Below are 15,589 nucleotides of genomic sequence, written 5' to 3'. Positions count from 1 at the left end.
GGAGAGGCATTCATTGCGTCCTACTACTGCTCAGACTATATCATGGTAATGCCTTATCCAAATAACACAAGTATTCACCATGTGCAAATGTCTTGTTGTCTGTATAACTCTCTCTATTAGCTCAAAGTAAAAAGCATTTGAATTTGCACACTTTGGTATTTAAGTTTAATTTTGTTTGGACATTACAATTGTTTTGAAACTAAAGATTAGTGTGGGGGCATTACACTTCTCTTTAAAATGTTTATTTGTGATTATTATTTTTTTCAGTTTGGCAGACAAAACATGCTGATCAAAAAGAATGTGTACCACAGGGGCCAGTGGTTCCATTTGAGTGATTGACAAGAAGAAGAAGAGATGAGAAATGTTATCATCATATTTTAGTCCCTACATTTATAGTGTACAGCTCAATGTATTGAACCGGTGTTGTAGAATATAATTGGAGATACATGCGAACATTATAACATTATATATAAGATGATATTTCAAAAGCAATAAGAAATAAAAAGTATAAAAAGGTCAAAACAGTAAACCTTGTGTTTACAGTGGACAGGTTTAAAGTGGAAGTGACTAGTTAACTGTTGATCATAAGCTGCACTGATGGAAAAAATAGTGGGAAATTACTATCTAGAAAACTGTTTAACGTACGACAACAGTTGTGGAACTTTATAAATGACCGTATGTAACAGGGCTGGGCAGTTTTCCTTATATAGCTATAGTGAAACCTTTTGAACACTAGTGAAGTCACTGTTTTTTTTCCAATCTTCATGCATTTTGGTCGAATATTTGTTCAAATGATGGCTCAGTCCAGTTTCGAAATTTTTATGTCTATTCAAAAAACATATCCACTAGAGCGCGAGGCAATTGTCTTTATATGGCTATAATGAAACCTTGTAAATTCTCTAGAAGTGACATTTTTAGCCATATCTCCATAAATTTTGGTCAGAATATTTATTCTAATGATAGCTCAGTTTTCGAGTTTGTAACTGGTTCCGGTTTGTAGACTAACATGGCTGCCAGTGGACATGACAGTTTTTCTTAAAGTGCTAGAGTAGAACCTTGTTAACATACAATTGGCCCTTTTTATGTGCATTTTTCATGAAAGATGATCAGAGCATTTGGCCCAATGTAATCTCAGCTGACTTTGAAACTGGATCACATAACGTCAAAAAGTGGGTCAAAATGTCAAATTAAAAAAAGCTTGTAAACACTGGAAGTTGCATTTAAAATTGTGTTCCTTTTTTATGTCCCCCACTATAGTAGTGGGGGACATATTGTTTTTGCCCTGTCTGTTGGTCTTTTGGTTGGTTGGTTGGTTGGTTTGCGCCAACTTTAACATTTGCAATAACTTTTGCAATATAGAAGATAGGAACTTGATATTTTGCATGCATATGTATCTCATGGAGCTGCACATTTTGAGTGGTGAAAGGTCAAGGTCATCCTTCAAGGTCAAAGGTCGAATATATGAGTCAAAATCGCTCATTTAATGTACACTTTTGCAGTATTTCAATATTCAAGATAGCAACTTGATATTTGGCATGCATGTGTATCTCATGGAGCTGCACAATTTGAGTGGTGAAAGGTCAAGGTCATCCTTCAAGGTCAGACGTCAAATATATGTGTCCAAAATCGCTCATTTTATTATACTTTTGCAATATTGAAGATAGCAACTTGATATTTGGCATGCATGTGTATCTCATGGATCTGCACATTTTGAGTGGTGAAAGGTCAAGGTCATCCTTCAAGGTCAGAGGTCAAACATATGTGGCCCAAATCGCTAATTTTATGAATACTTTTGCTATATTGAAGATAGCAACTTGATATTTGGCATGCATGTGTATCTCATGGAGCTGCACATTTTTAGTGGTGAAAGGTCAAGGTCATCCTTCAAGGTCAAATATATGGGTCAAAATTGATCATGTAATGTCACTTCTGCAATATTGAAGCTAGCAATTTTATATTTGAAATGCATGTGTATCTCATGGAGCTGCACATTTTGAGTGGTGAAGGGTCAAGGTCATCCTACAAGGTCAAACGTCATATAGGGGGACATTGTGTTTCACAAACACATCTTGTTTAAAGTTTGTCAAAACATTTGCTGTAATGATAAGCAAAGTCAAGTTTATAAATGATTATTTGCCTACAAATTACATATTTTTTATCAAGTTCATTTATTATTCTAAACTACACCCTCTCAGAATAGTCTAGTTCCTTCTGGTCACAGTTGAGCACCTTAGGGCTCTTGTTCTATAATTTGATTGTTTTGGAAAATTGTTATTTTGCCAAAATGTGAACAAGTCCAAATTTAATTAACCCTGCTTTGTAGTATCTTGTTTTCCTTATATGTATAAAGTGGAAAATTATCTATGAATCTGACTGCATAGATATTTGGTATTCAGAATAGCATCGTGTAAATGTAGTAAAACTAAACACAATTGTGTTAGCATAAAACTGGCCATGCCATGGGGGTCAAATGGTTAATACAGACTTGTAGGAAAAAGACTTCTAAAAATTTTATCCGTTAAATATATTTTGTGTACATAATGATTAGCTTTTTCCTTCAACTTATCGCTTTCATGGTGTAAAGAAAACATGCCGACTTACTAAGTAAGTCGGAGATCTGGGTTTGATTCCCAGTGAAAGTCAAGTCACAAGGAAAAATGCTTATTGTTGGAAGGATTTATTAGTTATTCAAAACGTAAGATTTTTTTTCTTTGCTCGTTCAGTTACAAATAACAGCAAATGATCTGAAAGTATTTGTTTATAACATAGAAGTTAGTGTCATGAATAGCAAATTGGAATAATGCACTTAATAGAAACTATACATATTGTATATAAGACTAAAATACGCAGAAATGAAATACCAGTAGCATTATTAATACATTTTTATACCCCCACAAACAAAGTTTGTCGGTCCGTCTGCCTGTCTTGTCTGTCGGTCCGTATTAAGATGTCCGCTCTCTAATTCAAGTTGTTTTTACCCGATCTTCACCAAACTTTGTCAGATGTTGTATCTAGATGATGTCTAGGTCAAGTTCGAATATGGGTAATGCCGGGTCAAAATCTAGGCCAAGGGGTCACTTAGTGCGTTTTAAACTTTGAGCATGGTGTCCGCTCTCTAATTATGCACCCCTTCGAAGAAGAGGGGGTATATTGTTTTCCACATGTCGGTCGGTCCATCAGATGGTTTCCGGTTGATAACTTGAGAACGCTTAGGCCTAGGATCATGAAACTTCATTGGTACATTGATCATGACTGGCAGATGACCCATCTTGATTTTCAGGTTACTAGGTCAAGGTCACAGTTATTCCAAATAATAAAATGGTTTCAAGATGGTAACTCAAGAATGCTTAGGCCTAGGATCATGAAACTAAGGATCATGAAACTTCATAGGAACATTGATCATGACTGGCAGATGACCCCTATTGATTTTCAGGTCACTAGGTCAAAGGTCACAGTGACAAAAACGTATTCCCACAATGGCTGCCACTACAACTGACAGCCCATATGGGGGGCATGCATGTTTTACAAACAGCCATTGTATATACTACTACCCCATGCTCGTATATAAGTAATGCCGTATCAAGCCAGTACTATACTAGCGAGTCATGTATCGGATATATCCTACTACCCATGCCCGTATATAAGTAATGCCGTATCAAGCCAGTACTATACTAGCGAGTTATATAGCGAGTATATCCTACTACCCCATGCTCGTATATAAGTAATGCCGTATCAAGCCAGTACTATACTAGCGAGTCATATACCGGATATATCCTACTACCCCATGCTCGTACATTAGTAATGCCGTATCAAGCCGGTACTATACTAGCGAGTCATAGCGGGTATATACTACTACCCCATGCTTATATAAGTAATGCCGTACCAAGCCAGTACTATACTAGCGAGTCATATACCGGGTATACCCTACTACCCCATGTTCGTATATAAGTAATGCCGTATCAAGCCAGTACTATACTAGCGAGTAATATAGCGGGTATATCCTACTACCCCATGCTGGTATATTAGTAATGCCGTATCAAGCCAGTACTATACTAGCGAGTTATGTACCGGGTATATCCTACTACCCCATGCTGGTATATAAGTAATGCCGTATCAAGCCAGTACTATATAAGCGAGTTATGTTCCGGGTATATCCTACTACCCCATGCTGGTAAACGAGTCTTATACCGGGTATATCCAACTACCCCATGCTCGTATAAGTAATGCCGTATCAAGCCAGTACTATACTAACGAGTCATATACCGGGTATATCCTACTACCCCATGCTCGTATAAAAGTAATGCCGTATCAAGCCAGTACTATACTAGCGAGCCATAGCGGGTATATACTACTACCCCATGCTCGTATGTAAGTAATGCCGTACCAACCCAGGACTATACTAGCGAGTCATATACCGTGTAATATCCTACTACCCCATGCCTTTATATAAGTAATGCCGTATCAAGCCAGTACCATACTAGCGAGTTGTATACCGGGTATATTCTACAACCCCATGCTGGTATATAAGTAATGCCGTATCAAGCCGGTACATGCTGGTATATTAGTAATGCCGTATCAAGCCAGTACTATACTAGCGAGTTATGTACCGGGTATATCCCTACTACCCCATGCTGGTATATAAGTAATGCCGTATCAAGCCAGTACTATATTAGCGAGTTATGTTCCGGGTATATCCTACTACCCCATGCTGGTAAACGAGTCTTATACCGGGTATATCCAACTACCCCATGCTCGTATAAGTAATGCCGTATCAAGCCAGTACTATACTAACGAAGTCATATACCGGGTATATCCTACTACCCCATGCTCGTATAAAAGTAATTCCGTATCAAGCCAGTACTATACTAGCGAGCCATAGCGGGTATATACTACTACCCCATGCTCGTATGTAAGTAATGCCGTATCAACCCAGGACTATACTAGCGAGTCATATACCGTGTATATCCTACTACCCCATGCCTTTATATAAGTAATGCCGTATCAAGCCAGTACCATACTAGCGAGTTGTATACCGGGTATATTCTACAACCCCATGCTGGTATATAAGTAATGCCGTATCAAACCGGTACTATACAAGCGAGTTATATAGCGGGTATATCCTACTACCCCATGCTCATATATAAGTAATGCCGTATCAAGCCAGTACTATATTAGCGAGTTATATAGCGGGTATATCCTACTACCCAATGCTCGTATATAAGTAATGCCGTATCAAACCGGTACTATACTAGAGAGTCATAGCGGGTATATACTACTACCCCATGCTCTTATATAAGTAATGCCGTATCCAGCCGGTACTATACTAGCAAGGTATATACCGGATATATCCTACTACCCAATGCTGGTATATAAGTAATGCCGTATCAAGCCGGTACTATACTAACGAGTCATATACCGGGTATATCCTACTACCCCATGCTCGTATATAAGTAATGCCGTATCAAGCCAGTACTATACTAGCGAGTTATATACCGGGTATATCCTACTACCCCATGCTCGTATATAAGTAATGCCGTTTCAAGCCAGTACTATACTAGCGAGTTATATACCGGGTATATCCTACTACCCATGCTCGTATATAAGTAATGCCGTATCAAGCCAGTACTATACTAGCGAGTCATGTACCGGATATATCCTACTACCCCATGCTCGTATATAAGTAATGCCGTACCAAGCCAGTACTATACTAGCGAGTTATATAGCGGGTATATCCTACTACCCCATGCTCGTATATAAGTAATGCCGTATCAAGCCAGTACTATACTAGCGAGCTATATACCGGATATATCCTACTACCCAATGCTCGTATATAAGTAATGCCGTATCAAGCCTGTACTATACTAGCGAGTTATATAGCGGTATATACTACTACCCCATGCTGTTATAAGTAATACCGTATTAGTTACACTGTTTGTAACTGATGGTGTATGAGAGCGAAGCTCGAGAAGGGAACTGATTGTGTATATCCTATACACAATCAGTTACTAACTGTGTATCTATTATATCTCAACCGATTACTCGGGGTGTATGGAAATTTCTCAAGGTGTATGGAAAATACACAATGGGCACATGGCCTCTCAAAGCAAATCGAATCAGGTCATTTTTGTAGGAGGCGAGTTATACCTTACTACCCTATGCTCGTATACGTAATGCCGTATCACATCAGTTGTATTTTTGACGTCATTTAGTTATATACAGGATAGTCATATAGCGGGTATTTCCTATAACCCCCAAGTACGTACTGTTAATGCTATATCAAACCTGTTATATTCCTAATTTCACAAAGCGGGTATAACCGACTATCCCAGGCTCAAGTTTGCCAAGCGGTATCTACCCAGTAATATTCTATATGTCATTATGCGGGGATACATGACTATCGTATGTTTGTATTTAAGTGATGCTGTAGCACATTAGTTCAACACTCACAAGTCATACCAAGGGTATATAGGGTTAGGGCAACTAAACCTAATCATATTGTTCACTGCTCGCCTGCATGGTCTGTTCTTCTAAAAGCCATGTAAGAAACACAATCATTCTGCTGTGAGCATATTTTGATCAAATTAATGAATGCTAGTTCGGTTGTTCGGCGTAGCTGTCTTACCAAGCTTTTCATATTAAATACCCTTTATCAACAAACAATTAAATGATGGGGAAATTTCACGCCTGTAGACCCGAATGAATGAATCAGAATATTTTAATTATTTATTTCAGAGAAATCACCCACAGCATTGGCCAAATCACTGCGGAAATCCGGACTTCTTCATGCACGTTTTTGACCTAACAACAATCACTGCGAAATAGCGCAGACCGTGTTTGACTTACGCTGGCCGCATACGCATTAAGACCTATTTTCGCAAGACGCGACTATAAGTGTGATTTGGTTGTGTTGAAAGAACACTGTGCATGTATGAACTATTTACATCTCATTGCGATGGCGATATAATAAATTCATAATAAGCCTTGTGAGGCCACATATGATCACATGTAGTATATTTTTATCTAAGGACAAAATTGTTCGGTTTGAATATACGTGCACTTTATAAGAAACACATCATGCGGTGGATATGCGACAATTAAACCTTTATTTTCTATTTAAATATTTATAAACGTGAATATACGACTTGCTTTAACGATACAAGCGTTAATGCGTTACTGATAGGATCATGCGGCAGCAATGAATAGGACACTCCTCGTGTAAGTAATCATCATAGTCTAGGGACCCTTCAGATTTTGCATCGTAAAAAGTGTGACCCAGTAATATTGCTTAAAATGGTTGAGCTAACTTAATTTTCATCTTTTCTCGTGCTCTTTAATTACCCACATATTTAGGTCTGGTTGATAGTACTTTTACTTCCCACAGAGCAATTCGGTTCAAATTACTAATAACAACAATACACATTTTTAGCTTTATTTCAAATGTGAACATATTTATTTAACGCAGACGTGTACATAATTTTAACACAGAACAAGGGCTGTTTGTAAAACATGCATGCCCCCCATATGGGCTGTCAGTTGTAGTGGCAGCCATTGTGAAAACGTTTTTGTCACTGTGAACTTGACTTTTGACCTAGTGACCTGAAAATCAATAGGGGTCATCTGCCAGTCATGATCAATGTACTTGAGAAGTTTCATGATCATAGACCTAAGTATTCTTGAGCTATCAACAGGAAACCATTAAACTGTTTTGAGTCACTATGACCTTAATCTTTGACCTAGTGACCTGAAAATCAATAGGGGTCTTCTACCAGTCATTATCAATGTACCTATGAAGGGGGTCATCTGCCAGTCATTATCAATGTACCTATGAAGTTTCATGGTCCTAGGCGTAATCATTCTTGAGTTATCATCATGAAACCATTTTACTGTTTCGAGTAACTGTGACATTGACCTTGACCTAGTGACCGGAAAATCAATAGGAGTCATCTCCCAGTCATGATCAATGTTCCTATAAAGTTTCATGATCCTAGGCGTAAGCATTCTTGAGTTATCATCCATAAATCATTTTACTGTTTTGAGTCACTGTGACCTTTGACCTAGTGACCTGAGAATCAATAGGGGTCATCTGCCAGTAATGATCAATGTACCCATGAAGTTTCATGATGCTAGGCCTAAGCATTCTTGAGTTATCATCAGGAAACCATTTTACTATTTTGAGTCACTGTGACTTTGACCTTTGACCTAGTGACCTGAAAATCAATAGAGGTCATCTGCCAGTTATGATCAATGTTCCTATGAAGTTCATGATCTTAGGCGTAAGCATTGTTGAGTTATCTTCCAGAAACCATTTTAGTATTTTGATTCACTGTGACCTTGACCTTTGACCAAGTGACCTGAAAATCAATAGGGACCATTCGCCAGTCATGATCAATATACCTATGATTTTTTTATTTTATGATCCTAGGCGTAAGCATTTATGAGTTATCATCCGGAAACCATTTTTCTATTTCGAGTCACTGTGACCTTGACCTTTGACTTAGTGACCTGAAAATCAATAGAGGTCATCTGCGAGTCATCATCAATGTACCTATGAAGTTTCATGATCCTAGGCGTAAGCGTTCTAGAGTTATCATCCGGAAACCATTTTACTATTTCGAGATCAATAAACCTATGAAGTTTCATGATCCTAGGCCAAAGCGTTCTTGAGTTATCATCAGGAAACCATCTGGTGGACGGACGGACCAACCAACTGACATGTGCAAAACAATAAACCCCTCTTCTTCCAAGGGGGGCATAAATATAATATTAATTTTTAGTAATCTAAATTAACTAAAAATTGCTAGATTGTATTTTCCGAGAAATTATCGGAAAACATCGTTAAAGTTAAAGGGTATCTGCCAGCTTATGCCATTATAACACAAATGTTAAATGACAAAAGCTGTTGCCCGGTTCACGGCACGCGGAGCCTACCCTATTGTGAACCAAAATCTTTTTGTGTATTTCATCCTAGTAGTTACCTTGACATAGAACAGACACATTGGTTACTTTTATGAAACAATTCTTATAAAACTTGGTATACAAATTGCGACATTGTTGCCCATTTGTCCGTCAGTCCATGTCCGAATAGTAGCTTAAATTGAGAAAACTCAGTAAGATTTCATGAAACTTAATATTCACATAATTTTTAAATACACAAAATAATACATTGACCATTTTAATTTTGTGATAAAACTTGGTTTACAAATGAACTCAGAAGAGCAATGTGATATTTATTTTGTCCCTACCGTTTTCACATGAAGGGATTTACGGTTGACCCACTGTCCATCGGTCTGTCAGTCAAATAAACCTGGATCTGGTTACAATGTTTTCCTAAGATTTCACCAGGTTACCTACTTTTTGGACACACTTAACCCAGGCTTACTCAACCAAGATGAGCATGTCGATCAGGTTTCATCAACATTGAGTCGAAAAAAGCCTGGTTTCTTCCGTCACCTGATGATCCTCTAACACAGCAAGTCAATCCTCGAATGTCCGAAATATGTTCTGGTTCTTATAATGGCAGACAAAAACAAGACCTATGATTTTAAGTAAATTTGTTATGTTCATATATACATTAATTATTCCAACTATTTTTTTAGCTCGTATATGTTGTTATACAATTGTATTAAACATGGCCATTTAAGTCTTTCATAAGATTCTAACTAAAAAAATGAGTTTTAATTTCTTTTAAAACTCTTGATGCAAGCAAACGATGAACGGCAGTATTGGGGGAAAAAAACTGGCAGACAATATGTATTTGACCATCAACACTAGAGAAGACTGAGATAAAGATATGCAGAAAATGAAGTAACACCAGTTCATACACAGTACTAAACTCACATCATAGAGATGTTTAAGTGCATGGATTTCAAGACTATTAAAGCTCAGGACTTTGGTACAGTCTCCCCATCTACAGCATTTCTCTTGAACCACATGAGAGATGATATGTGCATCGTGCTGTCCTATGGAGTGGAAGTCTTCCTTGCAGGATATCCATTTGCACGAATACTCCTATAACAAGCAACTTTGTAAACTGCAGATTGGAAGCCAAAGTCAATTAACTTACAGTGTACACATATTTAACTTTAGTTATAATCATTGACTAAGTTTTTCACAAATGTTATTTTTGATTGAAAATGTTAATGAAAAGGCCAAAAAAAAGAGATTTACTGTGAAATAAGTCAATGGAGATAAGCCTACTAATAGCTCTTGGTGTGTATTGTGGATTTCACCATGATTTGTTTAACTCTATTTTTGTTTTATTTATCTATATATTGATATTTTCTATGAGTACTTTACGCAGATACACATCTAATCAGAGCCTCTGTTCATGTAATAAAAGTATGTTACTGTTCTGTTCTTCTGTTAATAACTAATCTAAAAAGAAAGAAAAAAAGTAAATTTGCACTATTGTATGAATATGGCATACACTTATTTTTCCATGTTGAAATCTTATTAAATTCATGATATGAAGCCCTAAAATGTTTGTAACAAACAGATGGATGGACTGACAGACTGACCGATGGAAAACGCCAACACTATATCTCTCTGGCTTTGGCAAGGATAATGATTCAACAGAAAGTAGAAATCATCAATAAAAACTTGATGCATCTAAGTTAACTTAGCAATTAGTGAGTTCAATATGTCCTTTAACTGAACAAAAAACAGATGTTTCAAAAACTTAACATGATTTGTCATTTGTTGCAAATATTAAGAAGCACTTACAGGTCCTGGGTTTCAATCACCAACATGCACCCTGTGAACTAGTTTTTGACCCAGCATGACCCATATTTGAACTTGAACTAGATATTGTCTAGATACAACTTCTGACCACATTTGTTGAAGATCAGATGAAAACTACTTCAATAAGAGAGTGGACACCGTGCTAAATGCTTGAAATGCACTAAGTAACCTCGTGACCTAGTTTTTGACCTGGCGTGACCCATATTTGAACTTGACCTAGATAACATTTTGACACAATTTCTGACCAAATTTGGTGAAGATCGGATGATAACTACTTCAATTTGAGAGCGGACACCATTCTTAATCCTTGAAATGTACTAAGTGAACCCCTGACCTTGTTTTTGACCCGGCATGACCCATAATTGAACTTGACTTATATATTGTCTAGATAAAACTTCTGACCAAAGTTTGTGAAGTTGGATGAAAACTATTTCAATTAGAGAGCAGACACCATGCGAAATGCATGAAATGCTCTAAGTGACCTCGCGACCTAGTTTTTGACCCGGCATAACCCATATTTGAACTTGACCTATATATCATTTACACACAACTTATGACCAAATTTGGTAAAGATTAGATGAAAACTACTCCAATTAGAGAGCCACCACTGCTAAATCCTTCAATGCACTAAGTGACCCCGTGACCTAGTTTTTGACCTGGCATGACCCATATTCGAACTTGACCTAGATATTGTCTAGATACAACTTCTGACCAAGTTTGGTGAAGATCGGATGAAAACTATTTGAATTAGAGAGTGGACACTGTTATGGACGCCGCCGCCCGCCAAGGGTGAAACTATAATACGTCCCGTTTTTTCAAAACCGGCGTATAAAAATAAGTAATATCCCTTACAGGGTTCAGGTCACACAATTAACTTATAGACAATAGGCAATACTTAATTCATTCGCTTTAAACTGTTTCTCTTGACAGATAACAAATGTTCAATCAAATTTTCATTCAAGATCTTGTCACTTCATTTGGTTACAAATTTGAAATATACTATAAATTTGCCTTCATAATGGAAACTTCTATTTTCCAAGCATGCCTTCCACTTCCTTTAGCTGACTTCGTTGAGTTCATGATTAGCAGATGCAATCTGTAAGATTTACTTATAAATAACTCTAAAATAAGTGATTGTTACCCAAAAAATAAAAAAAATATATGTTCTTTTGTCTAATTACACACTTTCACATACATAAATGTGACACACGCATAAAGGCCCATAACCATCCAATCAAAATATTCAGAAATAGAGGTGCTCATTATACTAACAGTAATGACTAAGTTTGTATACATGTATGTTTTTTCAACTATGTTTTGCAAAATATTCTCATGCAAACCAGGGTTTCCAATTTAATAAGCCACATGTACATTGCATGTAACAGGGGTAAGACAATGCTAACAAGAAATGTGGTTGTCAGAAACACAATGCCCCCTAATGCGCCACTTTGATTTTTTTTTTTTACCTTTGACCTTGAAGGATGACCTTGATCTTTCACCACTCAAAATGTGCAGCTCCATGAGATACACATGCATGCCAAATATCAAGTTGCTACGTTCAATATTGCAAAAGTTATGAAGAAGGTTAAAGTTTTGGTTAAAGTTTTTGAATTATATTTTTTGACCTTTGACCTTGAAGGATGACCTTGACTTTGACCTTTCACCACTCAAAATGTGCAGCTCCATGAGATACACATGCATGCCAAAAATCAAGTTGCTATGTTCAATATTGCAAAGGTTATGATGAAGGTTAAAGTTTTGGTTAAAGTTTTGGGACACACCACACACACACACACACGGACACATACAATGACAGACAGGCCAAAAACAATATACCCCCGATCTTTCGATCCGGGGGCATAAAAATAATCCTGGTTGTGTTTTTCAAGCAATCTAGCTAAAACAAACAGGTTTAATTAAAATATAAAGATTAACTAAAATGAACATACCAGTTATATAGGGCTATAACTACCATATTGAGTATGTCAACACAAAATCGTGTCATTAGTTGCTAAAAGATACAGAAAGCATTATATGGGAAAGTGCATGTGTTGACCTCCTTTTTTTGTTACTTTATTTGTACATAAAATGCTTGTCAAGCATACACAAGTTAGTGATTTAAAGTCATACCATTGGTGAGCCTATCAGCTTAATTTTACTCTCTTTTCCAGTCTCTGGTTGCTTGATGTGGCGACTGCAAAAGTGGCTCAGCAAAGCGTCTTCGTTGGAGCAACAACCCTGCATTCTGGACACCGATTGTGCGCCTCCTTTAAATATAAAACTTTGTGAAACATAAAAATATATTTAACATTTATTTTTCATCATTTTAACCAATAAATACCTACTAAACAAGAACTTTGACATTAACTTAGATAAGAAAACATATATATTATTTTCAATTAAATTGTTAAACAAGAGCTGTCTCCATAGGATGACGTATGCCCCCAATAAATGCTTTGATAGAAATTATGAGCATTTTTCGAACCCTAAACGCGGACCCTAAGGTCAAGGTCATGGGGTAAAAGTTTGTGTGGGTAATGGAAAGGCCTTGTCCATATACACATGCATATCAAATATGAATGTTACATCTGAAGCGACAAAAGAAGTTATGAGCATTTTTCGAAACCTAAACACAAAGTGTGACGGACAGACAGACATCAGACAAACAGACAGGACAGTGCGATCACTATATGCCCTCCTTCGGCGGCATAAAAAAAGTTAATCCAGAAATGCAAAATAAGTCCCAAACTAGAGAGCGGACACCATACATAAATCCTTGAAATGCACGTAATGTAAGCAAGTTAGTTCAAATAACAATGTACACAATTTCAATACTTTCTTAAAGTTAGTTCAAATAACAATGAACACAATTTCAATATTTTCTTATCACTTAATCAATAATTATTATTTAAAAAAAAACATCCTGACAGTCCCCTCACATTTATGTGACTGAACTATCAGTCAAAAAAACGTTTGTTAGCTAACAGGGAGATATCTGTTATGGGAGAAGGTTCAAAATATTTTTGCCATTTCTTATATCACACTGCAAGTGTCAGTGGCTACTGGCTCTGGGCATTTTTTATCAAACCACTAAATTCAATGTATTTTATTCAGAAAACTTTGCAAAAGACAACCTCAGTGTCTGGACTGACCTGATGCACCAAATCGCACAAGTCAGCTACATCTCTGAAATTATTTCAATACAATCATTTTCATTAATAAAAATAGATAACAAGAGCTGTCAGAGGACAGCGCGCTCGACTATTCGAGTGCTTGACAGTATAACGTAAGCCATCATGGGGAAATTGTTCATATTCAATAATTTATTAGATGATCTTTCAAAAATCAAAAAAGGAAAAAAAAAAATAATTTGGGGAGGGGGTAGGGGGTTGAGAGGGGGGTATAACGGGGGTGTTGGTCATTTATTAGATGATTGATCATCTTTCAAAAATAAAAAAAGGAAAAACAAAAAACTTGGGGGGGGGGGGGGGTGGGGAGGGGGGTGGGCAGGGATTCTGGGTTGGGGGCGTGGGGTATTGCAGTGCTGAAGCTAGGTATTTGAAAAGGGCAGGGGGGATTTTTTGTCAAAAGGCACTTTGGACGTGCAGTAAATTGGGTCAAAATGGGCACTTCCGAGCGCGCGGGCAAGTTTCTAGAATGCTTCCTCAATGCTGGTTAATTTATTTGTTATCATAATGTAAGACATAAATTATTCCCATTAGTCATTAAAACATTCAAAATTTAATTACTACAATGAGGAATTAAGTTAATTAACAATGGTTATTTTAATAAGAGATTTATTAATCAATCATATGGATAAAAAAAAAAATTTTTTTTTTTTTTTTTTTTAAGGGCAGGGGGGGCCCTAGGAAGGTCAGGGCGGAGGTTCGGGAGGGCAGGGCGGGGCGCCCTTCGATTTAGGCCTAGCTGGAGCACTGGTATTGCACGGGTGGAATCCATTGTGGTATTTCAGGTAAGTGTTGTTTTGTCAAAGTATTAATAAAATCTTATCATAAATAAAGAAGTTATGTGAATGTAAAGCAAAATGTCCAATTCTCAAAGTAAAAAAGGGGCCATAGTTCTATCAAAATGCTTGATTCAGTGGTCTAATCTTGTTTATAGGTTGGGGTCATGTTGGTAAACAAGTATGCAAAATATAATAGCAATATGTCAAAGGACATAGGAAATATTTGGGGTAGTACGCAAACTTTAACATAGATTTATCAATAATATGCATATTCTGAGTATAAAGGGGCCGTAATTCTATCAAAATGCTTGATTAAGTGGTCTGCTCTTGTTTGTAGGTTAAAGGTCATGTTGGTAAACAAGTATGCAATATATAAAAGCAATATGTTAAAGGACATAGGAAATATTTGGGGGTAGTACGCACAATTTAACATAGATTTATCAATAAATGCATATTCTAAGTATAAAGGGGCAATAATTCGTCAAAATGCTTGATACAGTGGTCTGCTCTTGTTTATAGGTTGGGATCATGTTGGTAACAAGTATGCAAAATATGAAAGCAATATGTCAATGGACATTGAAAATATTTGAAGTAGTACGCAAACTTTAACATATGCACGCTCACGGAAACGCCGGGGGGTGAGTAGGATAGCTCCACTATATATATTTCATATATAATTAGTCCAGCTAAAATACAGTCAACAATTAAAGAGTTGTTGTCCACTGGGAATGTGATCTTGCATATATACATTCATGTTGACCACATATATTTTTAAATAAATTGTTAAACAAGATCTGTCTCCATAGGATGACGTTGCCCCCAATAAATGCTTTGATAGAATTATGAGCATTTTCGAAATCTAAATGCATTTTTGAACCCTAA

The 15,589-nt window shown here is 36.8% G+C and overlaps 1 long non-coding RNA gene across 1 annotated transcript; it reads right to left on the bottom strand.

Moving 5' to 3' along the window:
• Nucleotides 1-7,415: 7,415 nt before the first annotated feature.
• Nucleotides 7,416-7,910, bottom strand: LOC127862461 (uncharacterized). The gene is made up of 2 exons (XR_008040634.1): nucleotides 7,823-7,910; nucleotides 7,416-7,784 (listed from the first exon to the last, which is right to left on the bottom strand). It is a non-coding gene; the product is annotated as an uncharacterized LOC127862461 (long non-coding RNA).
• Nucleotides 7,911-15,589: the final 7,679 nt, after the last annotated feature.

The sequence above is a fragment of the Dreissena polymorpha genome, chromosome 1, assembly GCF_020536995.1.
Source record: "Dreissena polymorpha isolate Duluth1 chromosome 1, UMN_Dpol_1.0, whole genome shotgun sequence".
NCBI lineage: Eukaryota > Metazoa > Mollusca > Bivalvia > Myida > Dreissenidae > Dreissena > Dreissena polymorpha.
Note: the sequence above shows the minus strand (reverse complement) of the source record. Positions and strands in the feature narration are given on the sequence as shown.